General features: G+C 45.9%; 1 protein-coding gene across 2 annotated transcripts in view; it reads right to left on the bottom strand.

The window, feature by feature from the left end:
• The window catches only part of LOC137420987 (microtubule-associated protein 1B), a 61,881-nt gene that overhangs the window by 32,331 nt on the left and 8,481 nt on the right, over positions 1-21,069 (bottom strand). The gene's annotated exons all lie outside the window — the stretch shown is intronic.

Raw genomic sequence — 21,069 nt, 5'->3', positions numbered from 1 at the left:
AGCCTGTTACAAGCAGCTGGTGAAGGTTAGGTTAGTTTGAAAGCAATATATATATATATATATATTTTTACAACTTATTTTTATACAAGGTTATTTTATTTAAAGGCCCATGTGGACCGTGTAAATTTATCACATGCAGGACAAGAACATTAGTCGACTGCATATTGCACTAATCACAAGAACATGAGCCAAATCAATACATTGCACGAGATTAAAACCTGAGATATAAATATCATGAACTGTGTGTTCAGATATGCTAAACAGGCCTACCTACCAAGTTCAGGAGAAAATGACACGTTAAAGATCACGAGTTACGGAAAGGCCAATCATTGGGATCCAAGTGTCACAAGCATAGGTTTGTGCTCCCTGCACAAGACAGGCTTCCACTTTACTACCGCACGCCGTCATGGACAGAGACCACAGACACGCACACAAACCAAAAATAAATAAATAAATAAAAACTGAGGTTACAAGTTCCCTACCAGAACAAAATTGACACCCCTGACTAAACCATTTCAACAATCTGAGAAAAACAATAAAAGAGACTGCAGCATCTATGACAGATCAGTTTGTTTGTGGCACAACAAGGAAAACTATACAATCACTTTTATTGATCAACATAATCTCCCTTCCTCTGCCCATTCTGTAGAACTCCTCGTCACACCCTTCCAGGAAGTCCTCCACAGCTGCAATCACAGCATTGTCGTTCTCAAATTGGTTCTCCCGCAGAGCTTCTTTCAGGCGAGGGAACAAATAAATGTCGGATGGGGCAGGATAATAATCCTTGTTAACAGCATTTCCCTTTCCAAGAACCTAACCCTAACCTGGAATCTCTCGCGATGACGCTATCTCTGAGGGCCTTTCACTCACTCACCGCAGGCAGGTTGGTGGTCTTTCCGTCTTCTACCGACTCCTCTCCGGCCTTGCTCCCCCAGCTCTCTCTGGGCTCTGTCCCCCAAATATTCCTGCAGGTCGCACAAGATCTGCCTGCAACCCTCTTATGGTTAAACTGCCAAAGTCTAGGCTCTCTGCTCACCTTCACTCCTTCATTCCTCTTTTCTCCCGCCTCTGGAACAAACTCCCTCACTCTCTTCAATCCCACTCCACCCTCCAGGTCTTTAAAACAGCTGTTCACCACCATCTCTTATCTCCCCCAATCCAAAACCTTGATCTTTTCTACCCCTGCTAATTTCACCCCTAATCCACTTTTTTGAGGTGACTTTTGTCTTCTTTCCTGGAAGTCCTTGGTGTCCTTGCGTTTTATACCTATCCTGCCTCCCCCCAGGCCCTCTGCCTCCCACACATCTCCCGATGTCCCTGCCCTCAAATGTTGTGTTTGTGTGCTTCCTCCCCTTCTCTCCCCATCTTGTCGACTGCTCCCATTTTTATATACTTTGTTTACTTGTTTGTTTGATTTGTTTGTTTGATAAATGTTAGCTCTTTCACGAGCCTCGACTCTGTATACAAAAAGAAAAAGAAAAAAAGAAAAGAAGTCTTCCATTATCACCATGACAATCCCAAAACAGTGATGAGGACCTCTCCAACTGATGACGTCTTCTCAAACTTGGGGGGGTATAGGGACTGTGTTACCACTGCATGCTTTTTTGCTTGGTCCGAGGATGAAAGTGGTGAACCCATGTATCGGCCCGTGTGACAATCCCTTGGAGGAAGTTGTCTGGATCGGTATGAAAACGGTCCAACAGCTCACGGAAATGTCCAGACGGGCTCTTTTCTTGTCCACCACCAGCATTCGGGGACCACCATGCTGACACCCTTGCCATTGCAAATTTCTCTGAACATTTATCAAACTGAACCAAAAAGGACACCCACGTCTCAGCTATGTGCCTGATCGTTGCTCCTGTGTCTGTCATCACTACCTCATGCACCTGGTCCAGCATTTCTGGCGTTGCCACCTCGACAGGATAACCACGATCTGTGTTCACATCCAGTGCTCATTCTCCCGTGATTGAACTCAGTTACCGACTTTGCCAAGGAATATGAAGGAGCATTATCCTCTATCACTAGCATATCCATATGGTTGGTGTTGGCTTAGCGGTTAGGGTGCCGGCTTGGGATCCTAGGATCCTGGGTTCAAATCCCGGTCGATCGCTAAATTAACACCAGGGGGGTTGACTCAGCCTGTCATCCTTCCGAGGTCGGCAAATTGAGTACCAGCTTGCTGGGATGAATGATCCCGGTGTGTACCCCGGTTTAGAATAGGTACACCGTATCCCTGCGCATCGTAAGAGGCGACTGAGGGTTGGTGCCAGGAAGAGCATCCGGCCATAAAAAAAAAACTGCCTCAAACAGGGAACCATGATTGTCATGGGGCCCGCAAGGCTAACCCCTGCTCTAGTGGGGAAAATGGCCTTAAAACGATCATTCATTCATTCATTCATTCACTAGCATATCCATATGTATTTGCTTGAGACACGAGCCTTTTTTCATGCAGGTACTTTTATCACAGGCCAGAGCTCTGCTTTTTTCTACATTTTGACTGAATTTAGAGGAGTTCCTTTCTTTGAGTCCACACTTTAGAAAATATACAAGTTGTCCTACCATGTCTACAAGTAGGTTTGGGACAAACAACCTGACCACCCTCTACCCTCTCTTCATCGTATATTCTTTGGCATCACAGTTTGAACCAGTGAAGGCATCGAATCATTGATCAGCCCGGTCCAAATTGTCAAAAGATTTATTGCACCTCTTGCGAATGACTTGGCAGAGGTCAGCTGTTCTACATGCTCCGATGCATGACGAGGCGTTCATGCCAGGACTCGGTGGTGCCGAGGGTAGAATATGCAGCCCATCTGTTCCTTCCAGACTTGCGGCATCATCTTCCTGCAGCAAATAAATGTATAAATCCTACTGCAGACATGGAGAATGAGATTTCTCCTGCTCTTCCGCTGCCACAAGATCCACAAAACCCCAGAAAAATGGCCACAAATCTCAAAATGGCACAGTAATATTGACATCGATGCAGAACGAGGATAATTTGAAAATGGTGGCTTTATAAGAAATCTCAATTTATGAAGAGGTAGTCTATAATTCCAAACAAATACTTGGAGATGGAATTGAGGAACATACGACCACAAAACTATCCATAATTTCACAACTCCTTCGAAGGCATCCGTGTGCCAGAAAAAAACAAAAATTCCATAAAGTCGTCCAGATTGGCAAAATCGTCACACCAAAACTTGGCTACGACAGCAAGGAGAACATGCACACTAAATAAACAGAATGTGTTTACGATGAGCAGTTAGTAGCCAAAGGTGACAAATCAACAACCCAGGATTCTGAGCCAGAAACATGTGAAAAAAATTGTGGCTCAAAGGGAACAGTATGGCCCAACTTGGTTTACAGTTAATCTGCTTCTTGTAAACGAAGCTGGAATCGACATCCAAGAAAAACCTGATCCCACAAAGCACTCCACCAAAACGATTCGTTTGTGAGCGATGACCACCGGTGACCAAAACAACAAATCTGGAGTTCAAACTACAACTGCCAAATGTTTAAGGATGGAGATATTTCAGAGAATGAAGAATACTTCAATCTTTCCTTATTCACAATGGAAATGTCACCCATAACCTTTATTCCAACTACTATGGGCTCTAAACTGTGAAAGTCGATTATGTTATGTTACTTATTCCCAAAGTTTGAAGTACAAAAACATCGAGGCCGAAGTGAAAAATAATAATTATATTAACTCGAGCGAAGTCGATGGCTCGCCACTGCTGTTCCCCACACTACCCACCGAAAGCAAAGTTGAAAGATGGCAAAAAGTTCCACCGGGAATGACCCAAGATCACATTTTAAGTTTGAAAATAAATATGTTTTGACCCCTACAACTCCAAGCCCCCACCCCTTGGGGCAAGAACGAGGGGTCAAATGCAAAAAATCATTACACTTTTCATGCGTCCCCCAATGTTGAATGCATGAACAAAATTAATTTAAAATGTTTTAAAATGTGGCTGTAATTGCATTTTTTTGGTATTTGACATTGCCCCAGGGGGCATGGCCAAAAGAATACCGCTCTTCCACCTTCATGCCATGTGATCACAACTCTCAAGTTTGGCAAATTTCTGCACGGCCGTTTAGAAGACAGAGTCTGTTACAACACCCTCCCGGTTTTTTCCCATAAGCACAGGGGGTTAAATAAGCAAGATCATTTTGACGTTAGGGCAGCAATTCCAATAACAGTATCTTACACCAACCACTTAAGCAATGTTCTGGTACGAGCATCACCACGATGCAGGTGTCCACAAACACAGGAAATGACTCAAATATAGCAACGATTACAGCCATGCGAGCATTGCACGACAAAGCCTCGTCGTGTCGGCTCGCGCATCATGATAGGCAAGAGCTTGTGGTGAGCCGTACCCTATTGCAGAAAAACCATCCGTTCTGCAAAATCGGGAGCCAATCAGTCGCATCACACAGAAGCGGCAAGGCAATGCCACATGTGTGGTTTGAAGTCGTTGGAGATGGAACAAATAAAACAAGCCGACACTCGAGGTCCCCCGTCTTTTGGGTGGTATGAAGTGCAATATGAAAGAAAGCAAAATGTTCAACTGAAATATCGCGCACACAAGCCAAGTTACTGAGATGGTTGCCATGGCAAAATAATTCCCCCAATCACCGTTGCGATCTAATCAGGTTGAGATAATGTCATGAGGAATAGATATCTGCAATATAAAAGCGAAGTATTCAACGTTTTTTGAAATATCGGGTACACAAAATACAACGATAGATCGGTCGACGGAGCGCATTACAATGTCCCCCGTCTCCGACATTGAGGGGTGGGGGGGACAATAATATATGGAATAAATAAGATGAATGCATTAAAATTAGTCAACCTTCAATGGTCAGGAGATAAAAACTCAGCCATTACCAATATCCATATTAGGGCGACATTAACAGTGTCATCTGGGTAACCCCGTTAATCTCCCCCAAACCCACCTTCAAATTCCCTGTTTTTTTTCCTGCAAGTCCCTATCGTGTCCATCTTGCTTATCCCGTGTACCCCACCCCAGCCCTCTCTCTTCCACAGACCGCCTGAAGATGTCCCCGTTCCCAACTGTTGTTGTGCCACCCTCTCTCACCCCCTCTTGCCTCCTGTTCCCTCTGTTATACGTTCTGTGCGTTAGCTCTTATATGAGCATTGACTTCGTATACAAAAAATAATAAATAAATAACTGTTTGCCATCAGCCCAGCCGTGGTTTTGGAATGCAGTTGCTATGTGAACGCCGTGGTGCTTCAGCGAGCCGGTGCCAACTCGGAAGTAGAAATATGCTATAATCTAATCAGACCATTTTGGTATTCTCACTGTGAATGGTTCAAACAACAACATTAGCTCATCGGTGCCAGTAATAAATCCCTTCAGCTGTTGTCAAGTTATCACATTTTACCTGATTATGACCTCTTGATGGCAGAATACAATCAGCTCATCTTTGCATCATATACTTATCCCAAATTAGATCAAAATCCCATCACTGGTTCACGAGTTGGAGCAGCAACATAATTTGTACTTAACATGACCTCTGACCTCTTAGCACCAAAATTGAATCAGTTTATCTTTGCGTCATAATATATAATTACACAAGGTTTTTGTTTTTTTTTTAATACAAGATCGAGGCTCGTGAAAGAGCTCACATCAATCACAAAAAAGGTCAAACGGACACACAACACATACAATAAAGGGAGTGGGAGACAGGATGGGGAGAGAGAGGGAAGCACACAAGTACAACAGCAGAGAACAGGGACAACGGAAGATCCGTGGGAGGGAGAGGGATTGGGGGGAGGAGGCATGGGAAGATGGAAAGGTGGTGGGAAAATTATAAAACACATGGACACTGCCAGAACTTCCAGGAAAGAAAGAAGTCGGGATTTCAAAAAGAAAAAGTGGATCTGGGGGTGAATTAACGGGGGTAGAAAAGATCAAGGTTTTGGATGGGGGAAGACAAGAGATGGTGGTGAACAGCTGTTTTAAAGACCTGGAAGGAGGAGTGGGATTGAAGAGAGTGAGGGAGTTTGTTCCAGAGGCAGGAGTAAAGAGGAATGAATGAGAGAAGGTGAGCAGAGAATCTGGATTTTGGCAATGTCACCAGAAGGGGGTTACTGGCAGATCTTGTGCGACCTGCAGGAATATTTTGGGGCCAGAGCACAGATAGAGCTGGGGGAGCTAGGCCGGATACGAGTCCGTAGAAGACAGAAAGACCACCAACCTGCCTGTGGTGAGTGAGTGAAAGGCCCTCGGAGTTAGATTCATCGTGAGAGATTCCAATGATTCTGAAAGCTTGGGTTTCAACAGCGTGAAGCCGAGCTAGGTGTGAGGCAGGAGCACCAGCCCAGCCCAGAGGGGAGAACAGTATTTCATTGAGCTGCGGATGAAAGCCTTGTATGTGGTGAGGAGCTCAGGTGTGCCAAGGAAGGACTTCACACGACGGAGGATGCCCAGTCAGCGACTGGCTTTGGAGGCCAGATTGGAAATGTCGTTTTCCCAGGAAAGATCATGGCAGATTGTGAGACCCAAAATCTTGAGTGACAGAACTTCTTGGAGAGGATTGTTGAGAAAGTAGATGGGAGGGTTTTCCAGTCGATCTTTTCGGAGAGACATAGTGAGAGTGTGAGATTTGTCAGGATTGAAAGACATGTCCAACTTGTTTGACCAGTCTGTGATTTTGTCCAGGTCTGCAGAGAGTGAGGAGGCTGCAGACTGCCGATCTGAGGGAAGAAGTATGGAGTCACCAGCAAAGAGATAGAGAGGATTTTCAAGAGAGTCAGAGAGATCATTGATGAAGACCACAAAAAGCACAGGGCCCAGAACACTGCCTTGGGGAACTCCAGCCTGAACAGGAAGGGGAGAAGAAACCCATTCAGGGCCACACGTTGACAACGACTAGAGAGGAAGTCCGCAAGCCATGCATGGAGATTTCCATGGATACCATAGGAGGAGAGTTTGGTGAGCAGAACGGGGTGCCAGACCGTATCGAAGGCACGCGATATTTTCAAGGGAGAAATTCGGTGAAAATCCCATGACTGGTTCACAAGTTTGCTCGGTAACAGAATTTTTACCTGATGAGACATCTGAGCTTTGACCTCTTGACCTACAAATCTAATCAGTTAATCTCTACATCATTATATACACAAAGAATTAAGTTAAGCACCCCTACACAACGAATTAAGGTAAGCACCCCCTAATATATATTCTTTGTGTATATGTATACATTGGCATATATTCTAAGGTATGTGAGATCAAATAATGATTGGTATGACATTAGCAATTATCCATTGATGAAATGCAGATACACAGGGTCTATGAGACGTAGGGTTGAGTCAGTGATCCGATCACGTGGGTCCTACACACGTTATTGACGCAAAGATCGCTAGAGGTCTTCTCAGAACAATGACTGTACGTTAGAAAACATAAACGTCATCCACACTGTCCGTGATGGACCTATAGCTCCATACTTAAATTGAGGTGAAAATATGCCTAAAATTCCCAAAAAATTTCACCTTAAATTATTCAGAATAAAATATTGAAAACGGCATGATTGTTATGTTTTTATGTGACCATAATATCACTTCTCCAGAAAATATAGCAATATCATGGGTATATTACACTGTTCTGACGACAACAAACTTGTAATGTGCGAGGTTGTAAAAAAACGGGGGGGTGCTTAACTTAATTCTTTGTGTATACATACCTGCACCAAGTTTGACAAAGATCCCTTCAGCTGTTCTCAAGTTATAGTGGTAACGAAAACCTATCATGGATGGACGGATAGACAACCCAAAAACATAATCCCTCTGGCAACTTCGTCAGTGGAGGCATAAAGATCTGTGATGTCGAACTTCCACATGAAAATAATGTGATACAGGAAATTGGCCCAAGAGTATAGAATTGTATGTATATAAACAAGTATCACATTTTTACCTGAAAGGTAAAGGTAAACCTATAGTCCCCAACACCAACCAGAACCTCTGACCTCAATGCCAAAATCTAATCAGTTCATATTTGCATCATAATATATACTTGTACCAAGTTTGGTCAAAACCCCATCACTGCTGGTTCACAAGTTAGTGCAGTAACAGAATATTAACCTAGCAGGAACTCTGACCTTTGACCTCAATCTTAGATCTTTACAGTATACATACTTGTACCAAGTTTGACTTTCATCCCTTCAGCCTTCTTAAATTATCATGATAACAAAACCTATCACAGACGAGTTCATTTGAACAATAATAATGTGGTGATCTGAAAACCATACAGGTCAATTCACAGCCACACAACCGTCATTGTTTGTGAATGCTCGGTCCAAGATGGAACCTAATTCATGAGGAGGTTCTGTGATGATGATGTAGGCCCTGGTTCTGCATCGACGTCAATAAGTGAAGAATTTAGAACTGTACATTGAAATCTCCAATGATGAGAGAGAGGTAGAGAGAGAGGTATAGAGGTCGAGGTGGAGAGGCGTAGAGGTAGGTATAGAGGCAGAGAGGCGGAGAGGTGGCAATAGAGGTAGAGAGGTAGAAGTACGTTTAGAGGTAGAGAGGTATAGAGGTAGGTATAGACTATAGAGGTGTCGAAGTAGGTATAGAGGTATGTATAGAGGTATGTATAGAGGTATGTATAGAGGTAGAGAGGTGTAGAGGTAGGTATAGAGGTAGAGAGGTGTAGAGGTATGTATAGAGGTAGAGAGGTGTAGAGGTAGGTGTAGAGAGGTATAGAGGTATAGAGGTAGGTATAGAGGTAGGTATAGAGGTAGGTATAGAGGTAGGTATAGAGGTAGGTATAGAGGTAGGTATAGAGGTAGGTATAGAGGTAGGTATAGACTATAGAGGTAGAGAGGTGTCGAGGTAGGTATAGAGGTATGTATAGAGGTAGAGAGGTGTAGAGGTATGTATAGAGGTAGAGAGGTGTAGAGGTAGGTGTAGAGGTATAGAGGTAGGTATAGAGGTAGGTATAGAGGTAGGTATAGAGGTAGGTATAGAGGTAGGTATAGAGGTAGGTATAGAGGTAGGTATAGACTATAGAGGTAGAGAGGTGTCGAGGTAGGTGTAGAGGTAGGTATGGAGGTAGGTATGGAGGTAGGTATGGAGGTAGAGAGGTGTAGAGGTAGGTATAGAGGTGGAGAGGCAGAGAGGTGTCGAGGTAGGTATAGAGGTTGAGAGGCAGAGAGGTGTCGAGGTAGGTATAGAGGTGGAGAGGCAGAGAGGTGTCGAGGTAGGTATAGAGGTGGAGAGGCAGAGAGGTGTCGAGGTAGGTATAGAGGTGGAGAGGCAGAGAGGTAGATATTGAGGTGGAGAGGCAGATATAGAGGTGGAGAGGCGGAGAGGCAGATAGAGGTGGAGAGGCGGAGAGGCAGAGAGGCAGAGAGGCAGAGAGGCAGAGAGGCAGATATAGAGGTGGAAGGGCAGAGAGGTGTAGAGGTAGGTATAGAGGTGGAGAGGTGTAGAGGTGTAGAGGTAGGTACAGAGGCGGAGAGGCATAGAGGCGTAGAGGTAGGTATAGCGGCGGAGAGGAAGACAGGTAGATATAGAGGTGGAAGGGTGGAGAGATGTAGAGGTAGGTACAGAGGTGGAGAGGTGTAGAGGTGTAGAGGTAGGTACAGAGGCGGAGAGGCATAGAGGCATAGAGGTAGGTATAGCGGCGGAGAGGAAGACAGGTAGATATAGAGGTGGAAGGGCGGAGAGGTGTAGAGGTAGGTACAGAGGTGGAGAGGCATAGAGGTGTAGAGGTAGGTACAGAAGTGGAGAGGCGGAGAGGCATAGAGGCGTAGAGGTAGGTATAGAGGCGGAGAGGCATAGAGGCGTAGAGGTAGGTATAGAAGCGGAGAGGAAGAGAGGCGTAGAGGAAGAGAGGAAGAGAGGCGTAGAGGTAGGTATAGAGGCGGAGAGGAAGAGAGGAAGAGAGGAAGAGAGGTAGGTATGGAGGCAGAGAGGAAGAGAGGAAGAGAGGAAGAGAGGAAGAGAGGCGTAGAGGTAGGTATAGAGGTGGAGAGGAAGAGAGGAAGAGAGGCATAGAGGTAGGTATAGAGGCGGAGAGGAAGAGAGAAAGAGAGGCAGAGAGGAAGAGGAAGAGAGGAAGAGAGGAAGAGAGGAAGAGAGGGAGGCGTAGAGGTAGGTATAGAGGCGGAGAGGAAGAGAGGAAGAGAGGAAGAGAGGAAGAGAGGAAGAGAGGAAGGTATAGAGGCGGAGAGGAAGAGAGGAAGAGAGGAAGAGAGGAAGAGAGGAAGAGAGGAGTTGAGGTAGTATAGAGGCGGAGAGGAAGAGAGGAAGAGAGGAAGAGAGGAAGAGGAAGAGGCGTAGAGGTAGGTGGAGAGGAAGAGAGGAAGAGCGGAAGAGAGGAAGAGAGGAAGAGAGGCGTAGAGGTAGGTATAGAGGCGGAGAAGAAGAGAGGAAGAGAGGCGTAGAGGTAGGTATAGAGGCGGAGAGGAAGAGAGGAAGAGAGGAAGAGAGGAAGAGAGGAAGAAGAGAGGCGTAGAGGTAGGTATAGAGGCGGAGAGGAAGAGAGGAAGAGAGGCATAGAGGTAGGTATAGAGGCGGAGAGGAAGAGGAAGAGAGGCGTAGAGGTAGGTATAGAGGCGGAGAGGAAGAGAGGAAGAGAGGAAGAGAGGAAGAGAGGAAGAGAGGAAGAGAGGAAGAAGAGAGGCGTAGAGGTAGGTATAGAGGCGGAGAGGGAGAGAGGAAGAGAGGCGTAGAGGTAGGTATAGAGGCGGAGAGGAAGAGAGGAAGAGAGGCGTAGAGGTAGGTATAGAGGCGGAGAGGAAGAGGAAGAGAGGCGTAGAGGTAGGTATAGAGGCGGAGAAGAAGAGGAAGAGAGGAAGAGAGGAAGAGAGGAAGAGAGGAAGAGAGGCGTAGAGGTAGGTATAGAGGCGGAGAGGAAGAGGAAGAGAGGCGTAGAGGTAGGTATAGAGGCGGAGAGGAAGAGAGGAAGAGAGGAAGAGAGGAAGAGAGGAAGAGAGGAAGAGAGGAAGAGAGGAAGAGAGGAAGAAGAGAGGCGTAGAGGTAGGTATAGAGGCGGAGAGGGAGAGAGGAAGAGAGGAAGAGAGGCGTAGAGGTAGGTATAGAGGCGGAGAGGAAGAGAGGAAGAGAGGAAGAGGAGAGGTGTAGAGGTAGGTATAGAGGCGGAGAGGAAGAGGGGAAGAGAGGCGGAGAGGAAGAGGGGAAGAGAGGCGTAGAGGTAGGTATAGAGGCGGAGAGGAAGAGAGGAAGAGAGGAAGAGAGGTGTAGCGGTAGGTATAGAGGCGGAGAGGAAGAGAGGAAGAGAGGAAGAGAGGAAGAGAGGAATAAAGGTGTAGAGGGAGGTATAGAGGTGGCGAGGAAGAGAGGCGTAGAGGTAGGTATAGAGGTGGAGAGGAAGAGAGGAAGACAGGAAGAGAGGCGTAGAGGTAGGTATAGAGGCGGAGAGGAAGAGAGGCGTAGAGGTAGGTATAGAGGTGTAGAGGTAGGTATAGAGGCGGAGAGGAAGAGAGGAAGAGAGGAAGAGAGGAAGAGAGGAAGAGAGGAGGAGAGGGAGGCGTAGAGGTAGGTATAGAGGCGTAGAGGTAGGTATAGAGGCGTAGAGGTAGGTATAGAGGCGTAGAGGTAGGTATAGAGGCGTAGAGGTAGGTATAGAGGCGTAGAGGTAGGTATAGAGGCGTAGAGGTAGGTATAGAGGCGTAGAGGTAGGTATAGAGGCATAGAGGTAGGTATAGAGGCGTAGAGGTAGGTATAGAGGCAGAGAGGAAGTGAGGAAGAGAGGAAGAGAGGAAGAGAGGAAGAGAGGAAGAGAGGAAGAGAGGAAGAGAGAGTGAGAGGTGTGGGGCATGGAGAGAGAGGCTTTGGGTCCAGGGAGTTGCTGGAGGAACACAGATAATAGATTTGAGGACAGCAGCCGTTTCCGTCATGTGGGTTGTCAGTTAGATAAATTGTACATCTCAAGACGAAGTGGAGATTGCCGATGCAGCTTTATTTCTGGAGGCGACATGTCATGCCACTCAAATGAAATTTTTGGTGTAGTTTCTGTGAGAAAACACATCTAAAAATCTTGCAATCTGACAGTCGTGCAAGTCTTTGTGATGTTCTCTCGGAGACGTATTAAAATACGACAGTAAGCGTTGACGCAGTGATGCTGCTACAAATAGTGTCAGGCAATCGTCGTTAAGTAGTTTGTAATTTTCACATTTCCTCAAGAGCTGATGTATTCACTGTAATTTTGCCTTCATTAAAGGAGCATAACTTCAAACATGTCATGGACTTTGCCCTGCTTAGCATGGCATAGATTTGACCGGGCATTGTGCTGGTTTTATCATCGGTAGCCATCATGTCTGCGATCATTTCCTCAAAAGGTGCTTCCCTGAGTCTTGCGAATCCTCACACCAGTGTTCCTGGAAATTGGAAAGCTCAATCTGGAAAGAACTCGATTTCTCAGTTACACTGAACAGGCCGAACGGGCAGATACAGGCCGAATGGGAACGAGATCTCTGTAAGGACATTCAGCGTCCGATGTTGGGTTAATCATAAATCACAGAGTACCCTCCAGATGATGCGATGCCGACTCGAGCTTATTCTGTAACTTATTATAATAAAGCCATGTTCCAAGTTTCAGTTAAATATGTTAAAGGGTATGGGGGAAAAAAAAGTCTGGAAAACCACAGGTGGGAAGGACAGACAGCAGCAAACCTATAGTCCCCTCCGGGAAAACTGGGAGGCGACCAACACTAAAAAAAAAAAAGGTTACGTGCTGCTTCCTTGCTCGATGCTGCCAAACAAGGTGGCCAATCAATGAACTTTCCTGCCCCACCCTCAGGCCCTCTGAGAACCGCGTCACTTCCAGCTTTTGAGACACCTGGCCAGAATAGAAATGTCAATGCCACTGATTTCGACTCGGTCAGTATCGCATCCTATTGTTCCCGAATCTGTTAAATGCCATTGATAAAACCACGTTTCCCAGGCTGGCCGAGAAATACACATACTCACATCTAAGCTATCTAGCCGGGGTTCAAATCCCGACAGCCACAAACGGCCATCCTGGTGTTTCATAGGTAGGGTAATTCATCAATGTGTGTGCTGGCCCACGGATGGACTTTAAACAGGCATCCCGTCTGTCGACATTAGTTGGTGGGCGTACATTGTCCTTCATGAAAGAGTAGGCAAGCCATCGCCAGCACCATTAAGAAATTACGACAAAATTCCTACCACCTTCAGTTGAAAGTCGGGCCTTGTCAGCCGGTTCATGAAAGACTTCAGCAGAAACCTCTCCTGATCATCCTCACAAAAAGGTCACAATAATTGGATCCACCAGCAACACCAACCGGGTTTATGCAGGGTGCACGCAGTCCATCAGCAACACCGAGGTGTATGCATTGTGCACGCGGTCCATCAGCAACACCAACTAGGTTTATGCAGGGTGCACGCGGTCCATCAGCAACACCAACTAGGTTTATGCAGGGTGCACGCGGTCCATCAGCAACACCAACTAGGTTTATGCAGGGTGCACGCGGTCCATCAGCAACACCAACTAGGTTTATGCAGGGTGCACGCGGTCCATCAGCAACACAGAGGTTTATGCATTGTGCACGCGGTCCATCAGCAACACCGAGGTTTATGCATGGTGCACGCAGTCCATCAGCAACACCAACTAGGTTTATACAGGGTGCACGCGGTCCATCAGCAACACCAACTAGGTTTATGCAGGGTGCACGCGGTCCATCAGCAACACCAACTAGGTTTATGCAGGGTGCACGCGGTCCATCAGCAACACAGAGGTTTATGCATGGTGCACGCAGTCCATCAGCAACACCGAGGTTTATGCATGGTGCACGCGGTCCATCAGCAACACCAACTAGGTTTATACAGGGTGCACGCGGTCCATCAGCAACACCAACTAGGTTTATGCAGGGTGCACGCGGTCCATCAGCAACACCAACTAGGTTTATGCAGGGTGCACGCGGTCCATCAGCAACACCGAGGTTTATGCGTGGTGCACGTGGTCCATCAGCAACACCAACTAGGTTTATGCATGGTGCACATGGTCCATCAGCAACACCAACTAGGTTTATGCAGGGTGCACGCGGTCCATCAGCAACACCAACTAGGTTTATGCAGGGTGCACGCGGTCCATCAGCAACACAGAGGTTTATGCATTGTGCACGCGGTCCATCAGCAACACCGAGGTTTATGCATGGTGCACGCAGTCCATCAGCAACACCAACTAGCTTTATACAGGGTGCACGCGGTCCATCAGCAACACCAACTAGGTTTATGCAGGGTGCACGCGGTCCATCAGCAACACCAACTAGGTTTATGCAGGGTGCACGCGGTCCATCAGCAACACAGAGGTTTATGCATGGTGCACGCAGTCCATCAGCAACACCGAGGTTTATGCATGGTGCACGCGGTCCATCAGCAACACCAACTAGGTTTATACAGGGTGCACGCGGTCCATCAGCAACACCAACTAGGTTTATGCAGGGTGCACGCGGTCCATCAGCAACACCGAGGTTTATGCGTGGTGCACGTGGTCCATCAGCAACACCAACTAGGTTTATGCATGGTGCACACGGTCCATCAGCAACACCAACTAGGTTTATGCATGGTGCACACGGTCCATTAGCAACACCAACTTGGTTTATGCATTGTGCACGCGGTCCATCAGCAACCCCAACTAGATTTATGCATGGTGCACGTGGTCCATCAGCAACACCAACTAGGTTTATGCATGGTGCACACGGTCCATCAGCAACACCAACTAGGTTTATGCATGGTGCACGCGGTCCATCAGCAACACCAACTAGGTTTATGCATGGTGCACGCGGTCCATCAGCAACACCAACTAGGTTTATGCATGGTGTACGCAGTCCATCTGCAACACCAACTAGGTTTATGCATGGTGCACGTGGTTTGGGGTTATGTATTCACCCGCTTGTTTGAGCAGGATATCAAAACGTTATGGACGGATTGGGATGAAACTTGGTGGATAGGTTGAGTGTGTGACGATGACGAATTAGATTTTGGTGAATATCTGGATGAGAACTTACGTGATTCTTCACCACTGAGAAATGGGGCAAAAATGATATTTACCATGACATTTCAAATAGTTGTGGACGGATTACAACAAACCGAGGTCGACGAGTTGGGGAGATTATAACAACAAGCTGATTAGATTGTGAATGAAGGCACAGATGCAGAACTGGTCCATCAATTGGATACAAAATGTTCAACCTGGTGGAGGCATGCGCTCTACCGAGTGCCATTCCAGTTCATTCCTGTTTTCCCACCTGCGGAACCAACTTCCACATTCTCTCCAATCTCATTCTCCCCTCCAGGTATAATTCCTATACAGCTGTTCACCACCATCTCAGATCACCATACCCTCCCCCAACACACCCCTTGTTTGTCCTACTCAATCTATTTTGTTACTTGACCCTGCTGTTGGTGTTTCTCCCCGTTTTCTACTTCTCCTTTTGTAGTGGTGTCCCGATTTACAAAAAACACACACACACACACACACACACACACACACACACACACACACACACACACACACACACACACACACACACACACACACACACACACACACACACACACACACACACACACACACACACACACACACACACACACACACACACACACACACACGGTAAAGTTTTGACTTTTTCAACATATTTCAACATACAGCTATTTGATCTTCATTTCAACAATATTGACAGATAAAGGTGATATAATATAACAAATATCATGAAACATTTACATTTTGTAGTCCATTGTGTAATTTAAATAAACATGAATGCAAATTTCGCATGTGGAAAAAGTAAGTACACCCCTACATTTATCACTACTTCAAATACCTAAAATTAGAATCAGGTGCACCAGCTCAGGTGCAAATGATTCGAACGTCGTGAGAGGATCTTGGAGGAACCTGTCTTATTTAAACCTCAGACATTTAGTTTGGTTTGCTCGTTGTTGTCGAAGTGTTTGTTGTTGAAGTGTTTGTTGTTGAAGTGTGTGGCATCACCATGCGTAGATCAAAAGAGGTCTGAGGCCTTCAGAAAGAAGGTTATAGATGCCTAAGAGTCTGGGAAGGGATTTAAAAAGATCTCCAAACAATTTGAAATCAATCATTCGACTGTCCGGAAGATCATCTACAAGTGGAGAAGATTCCAAACAACTGCCAACTTGTTCAGGCCAGGCCGCCCCAGCAAGTTCAGCCCGAGAGCAGACCGCAAGATGCTGAAAGAAGTCTCGAAGAACCCCAGAATGTCATCACGGGACCGACAGGTAGCTCTTGCCACTGTTGTCAAAGTGCACGAGTCTACCATTAGAAAGAGGCTGCACAAATTTGATCTACATGGGAGGTGTGCCAGGAGGAAACCTTTGCTGTCCAGAAAGAACTTCAGGGCAAGACTAAAGTTTGCCAATGAACACCCAGGCAAAGACCAGCACTTCTGGAACAATGTGCTCTGGACAGATGAGTCAAAGGTAGAGCTATTTGGCCACAGTACCAGAAGACATGTTTGGCGAAGACCAAAGACAGCATTTGACCACAAGAACCTGATACCAACTGTAAAGCATGGTGGTGGAAATATTATGGTTTGAGGCAGCTTTGCTGCATCAGGGCCTGGGCAGCTCACCATCATAGAATCAACTATGAATTCTTCATTGTACCAGAGGGTGCTTGAGGATAATGTGAGGCCATCTGTCGGAAAGTTGAAGGTCAACCGAAGGTGGACCTTGCAACATGACAATGACCCTAAACATCTATCTATAATTCCAGCAATCTCTGTGTGTGTGTGTGCGTGTCTGTGTGTGTGTGTGTGTGTGTGTCTGTGTGTGTGTGTTTGTCTGTGACCGCTGTTTCTCGACAACCACGGGTCCGATATACTTTAAACTTGCCAGGTATATTGCTGGGGACCCGAGGATGTGCCTTTTCAAGGTTTTAAATTAATCGCAGAAGTAGTTACCGAGCTATGTCCAAAAAACGATTCAACCAATCAGAGAGCAGCGAGCTATCACGTGTGCCGAACGTGGCGAACAGACTCTGCCTCGGATGGCACATTTGAGAGCGTATTCATTTATTTCCCGTCGGCAAACTATGTTGGCGCTATGTTGGCGTTAAACGATGTTTTAAAACTAATTAAAACTAATTTGCGATTCTTTCGCTTTGCGATGCGATTTGCGATTGCATTAAACTCGCTCGGGCGTTAAACTATGTTTTAAAACTAATTAAAACTAATTTGCGATTCATTCGCTTTCCTGCGCATTTGTGCACGCGATGGCGATTTCTTTATCAAACTCCGCAAGCCGTTAGCTTTGGACCAAACCATTTCATGTAAATAGAGGGGGGGGATTGTCACCGTACTCGCAAGCCGTTCGCTTTGGACCAAACCATTTCATGTAAATAGAGGGGGGGGGATTGTCACCGTACTCGCAAGCCGTTCGCTTTGGACCAAACCATTTCATGTAAATAGAGGGGGGGGATTGTCACCGTACTCGCAAGCCGTTCGCTTTGGACCAAACCATTGCATGTAAATAGAGGGGGGGGGATATACTTTTAGATATATATATAGTACGGGCATGCCCTAGTACCAATAAATCCACCAAGGAATGGCTGAAAAGAAAGAAATGGAGGGTTCTGGAATGGCCGTCAAAGCCCGGATCTAAATCCCATCGAGATGTTGTGGGGGGATTTGAAACGAGCTGTGCATGCAAGAAACCCCTGAAACATCACACAGCTGAAATAATTCTGCATGGAGGAGTGGGCAAAAATTTCTCCCAGTCGATGTCAGAGACTGGTAGACAGTTATAAGAAATACCTACTTGAGGTTGTTTCTGCCAAAGGGGGCAATACCACCTATTAGAGCCAAGGGTGTACTTACTTTTTCCACATGCGAAATTTGCATTTATGTTTATTTAAATTGTACAATGGACTACAAAATGTAAATGTTTCATGATATTTGTTGTATTATAATCACCTTTATCTATCGATATTGTTGAAATGAAGATCAAATAGCTGTATGTTGAAATATGTTGAAAAAGTCAAAACTTTACATGGGGTGTACTTACTTTTTCACGTGACTATTATATATTGTTGTGGATATGAGGATTGTGTTTATTTTATTGTTTTATTATGGACCCTCCTTCCTCCATTTGTTGTTGTATAAAGGTCAAAGGTCGTGCCCGTAGTTATTTCACAAGCACCCACGTAGCCAATAATAGATTTCCTCCTTGTTGACAGTTATTTCCTTATTCTGTGTAGTAGGGTAAGGCCTTGTCTTCCATTAATTTGACACTCCATTGCACTGCATTAAATAAGATAGATCCCTCCGACATGGCATCTTCAAAGTGCCAGGTTTGCCAGGTTTGCCAGGTTTGCTGCAATTGCCAACTGCATTTGGGCGGTTTTCTTCATTCGCCATTGCTGCCATTTGGCTGGGGCTAGCTCGAATCGCCCCAAAACCACCATTAGCCACAAGGTAAGGTCGGGGAAGAAAGGCGTGTCTCCACCTCGTCATAGAGGGGAGGAGTGAACCAGCCCTTGCCGACCAACCCAGAACGAGGGGTTGGCTTTAGAGGGCGGAGAGAGAACGTTTGGGGGAGGTTCGCAAAAGGGTCAAGGGTGGGGCTTATATAACCCGCGGGAGACGCCCCCGGGAGAGTGGAGGAGGGAGGAGATCAGAACACAGACAAGCCTGAAGAGAGTCCTGCGAGTTTGTGAGGGAGGGAGAGAGAACCTGTCACGCCAGACCCCCCCACCAGCAGCGTTGGCTCCACCAGGCAGCTCCGACCCGTTACCCCGCGCACACCACAGGATCGGTGGCATCGGCGGCCATCGAGGTCCAGCCCGACGTCCCGTGCAGGATCAAGCTCCAGCCAGCTCCGTGCCTTCCTCCCCCTCCAGCCACCCACCTCCTGCCATTCCGGTCATCATCCCCATTCGTGTGAGTTTGCTCGTAGTCCGTTTTGTGTGTCTTGTCCTGGGTTAATTAAGACTTTAGGTAAGCTAGCATTGCACTGTGTCTCCTTGATTTCTTCTGTAAATTATTTTATTATCTTTCCTTCTTCCTTGGTTTCTTTGGTCCTGTACATAGTAATAAATTATATTCGTATTGCAAACCCTTTTTGTCTTCTTCTTCTTCTTCACATCCGTGTCGTCTTTGTCTTTTCCTCATTGAATATCTGTGGCACGATTTGGCCAACGTTTCAGGATCGGGTCTCGTCATTGTAAAAACGGTTCGGGCCACGGCGCCATCCGCTCGGCAAATTAACATCTTATCCGCGGTCCGTAACAATATACATATATATATATATATATACACCCACCCAAAGCCAAAATCAATTTTAAAGAGAAACAAGGCAGAAGACCACCAATTCGGTACGTCGTGATTAATCCGCAGCACCTCTTCCAGGTGTATTTTAATCCCCTTTCAAATGACTCCCAAGCAAAATGTGAACTGTGCCAACAACGGCCGAAAGTGAGGGGGGAGGCAGGGGTTATTAATACGAAGACAACCTGAAGAAAATTCCTCTCCACTTTAGAAACTCCAAATTGCTCCACAAAACATTTTCTGAGAGCATCAACAACTGGTACACAGCTCGCTCAGAGAAATTATCCAGCACAGAAAACATTTGTCATTTCCTGCAGCACGCTCCCTACAGACCTTGAACACAAATCCACCAATGGCATAACGCAAAGATGATAAACTGACCTTGATGCAGATGCGGCATTCTTATTTTTTATTTTTTATTTTTTGTCAAATTACACTTTTAAACCCTTTATTGACCAAGTGAAACTGGATAATAAATATAAGTTTAAAGAAACAAACGACGAATGGTCTTCGTATGTGTAAAACCTGCCTAACGGCCACATGCCTTCTCGTAGAGCCAGAAATCACAATACCGGCCACTCCACGCCAATGATTTATAGCTACCATTAAGAGCCAAGCTTTACCTTGCCAACACAATAAGATCAAATGAATAAGTGAGCGGAAGGAGTGTTAAATCATAAAATTTGTGATTTGACCGGGGCGGACGGGGGACGGAGGGAGCGGGGGTTGGAACACAATGATACAGCACTCAGAAGATGCACCGGGTGACTGGAAATTACCGTAAAGTAAATTTTTATAAGAGATGCTTCACCATACAGTATAATAAGTATTTGAGTATTTTGAATACCTCGTTCATGTTCAGGTTTGGAGAAATCACATTACGGTTATGTCAAACAAATAAATCTTCAAACAAACGCTTCGGCTATTAACAGGAAAAGGAGCCCCAGACATTCTAAACCAATTATTACAATTATAAAGCGCAACTAAACAAATGGGAAGAAACTTGTGGGGGAGGTGGGAGAGGAAAAATAAAAAATAAAGGAAAAACCGGGGCTTGTGGAGGATGTAGAACAGAACGAAAAAAAAAACAAAAAAAAAAAACAGAAGGAGAGACACTAACAGCAGAGCTGAGGGACAAAATAGAGGGAGACTTGGACAGATAATGGATATGGGAAAAAAATGAGCCAATGGAGGACACTGGGTGAGCAAGATGGATGAAACTACACACAATCACAGACATGGAAGGAAATTTATATAAAGAAACAAATAAAATTGGAGAGAAGTGGCTTTGGAGGATTAATGGGGGTAGAAAAGATCAGGATTGTCAATGGGGGATGATCTGAGATGTTGGTGACCAGCTGTCTTGAAAACCTGGAGGGAAGGACTGAGGATGTTAATTCCACGCGTTTGGAGAGGGAGGGGAGAGGGCGGAGGGGGTTTAAAGATTGGAGATGAGCAGTGAGTCAGGATGTACATGTGCTGATGCCTTCTGGACCTGTTGCAGAATTGACGTTGGCTTCCAAGAAACCGCTCCACCTTCTCAAATGTGAAAGATAGTATTCAGGAACCAGTTGGGTATGAGAGGGGTAGGGCGGGTGTAGGGAGTGAGGAGTTGGGTAGATAAGATTTGGAAGCAAACACAATTGAGGCATTCGGCCTTCTCACGAACAGAATCGGCTGTGGTGCCATTTGAAGGGTGGGAAGGAATGCAGAGTGACAGACGTAACGAGGTGCAACCGGGTTTTAAAAGGA

Source organism: Myxine glutinosa, chromosome 2, assembly GCF_964187855.1.
Source record: "Myxine glutinosa chromosome 2, kmMyxGlut1.1, whole genome shotgun sequence".
NCBI classification, from domain to species: Eukaryota; Metazoa; Chordata; class Myxini; order Myxiniformes; family Myxinidae; genus Myxine; species Myxine glutinosa.
The sequence above is the reverse complement of the archived record's forward strand: the minus strand, read 5'-3'. Positions and strand labels throughout refer to the sequence as shown.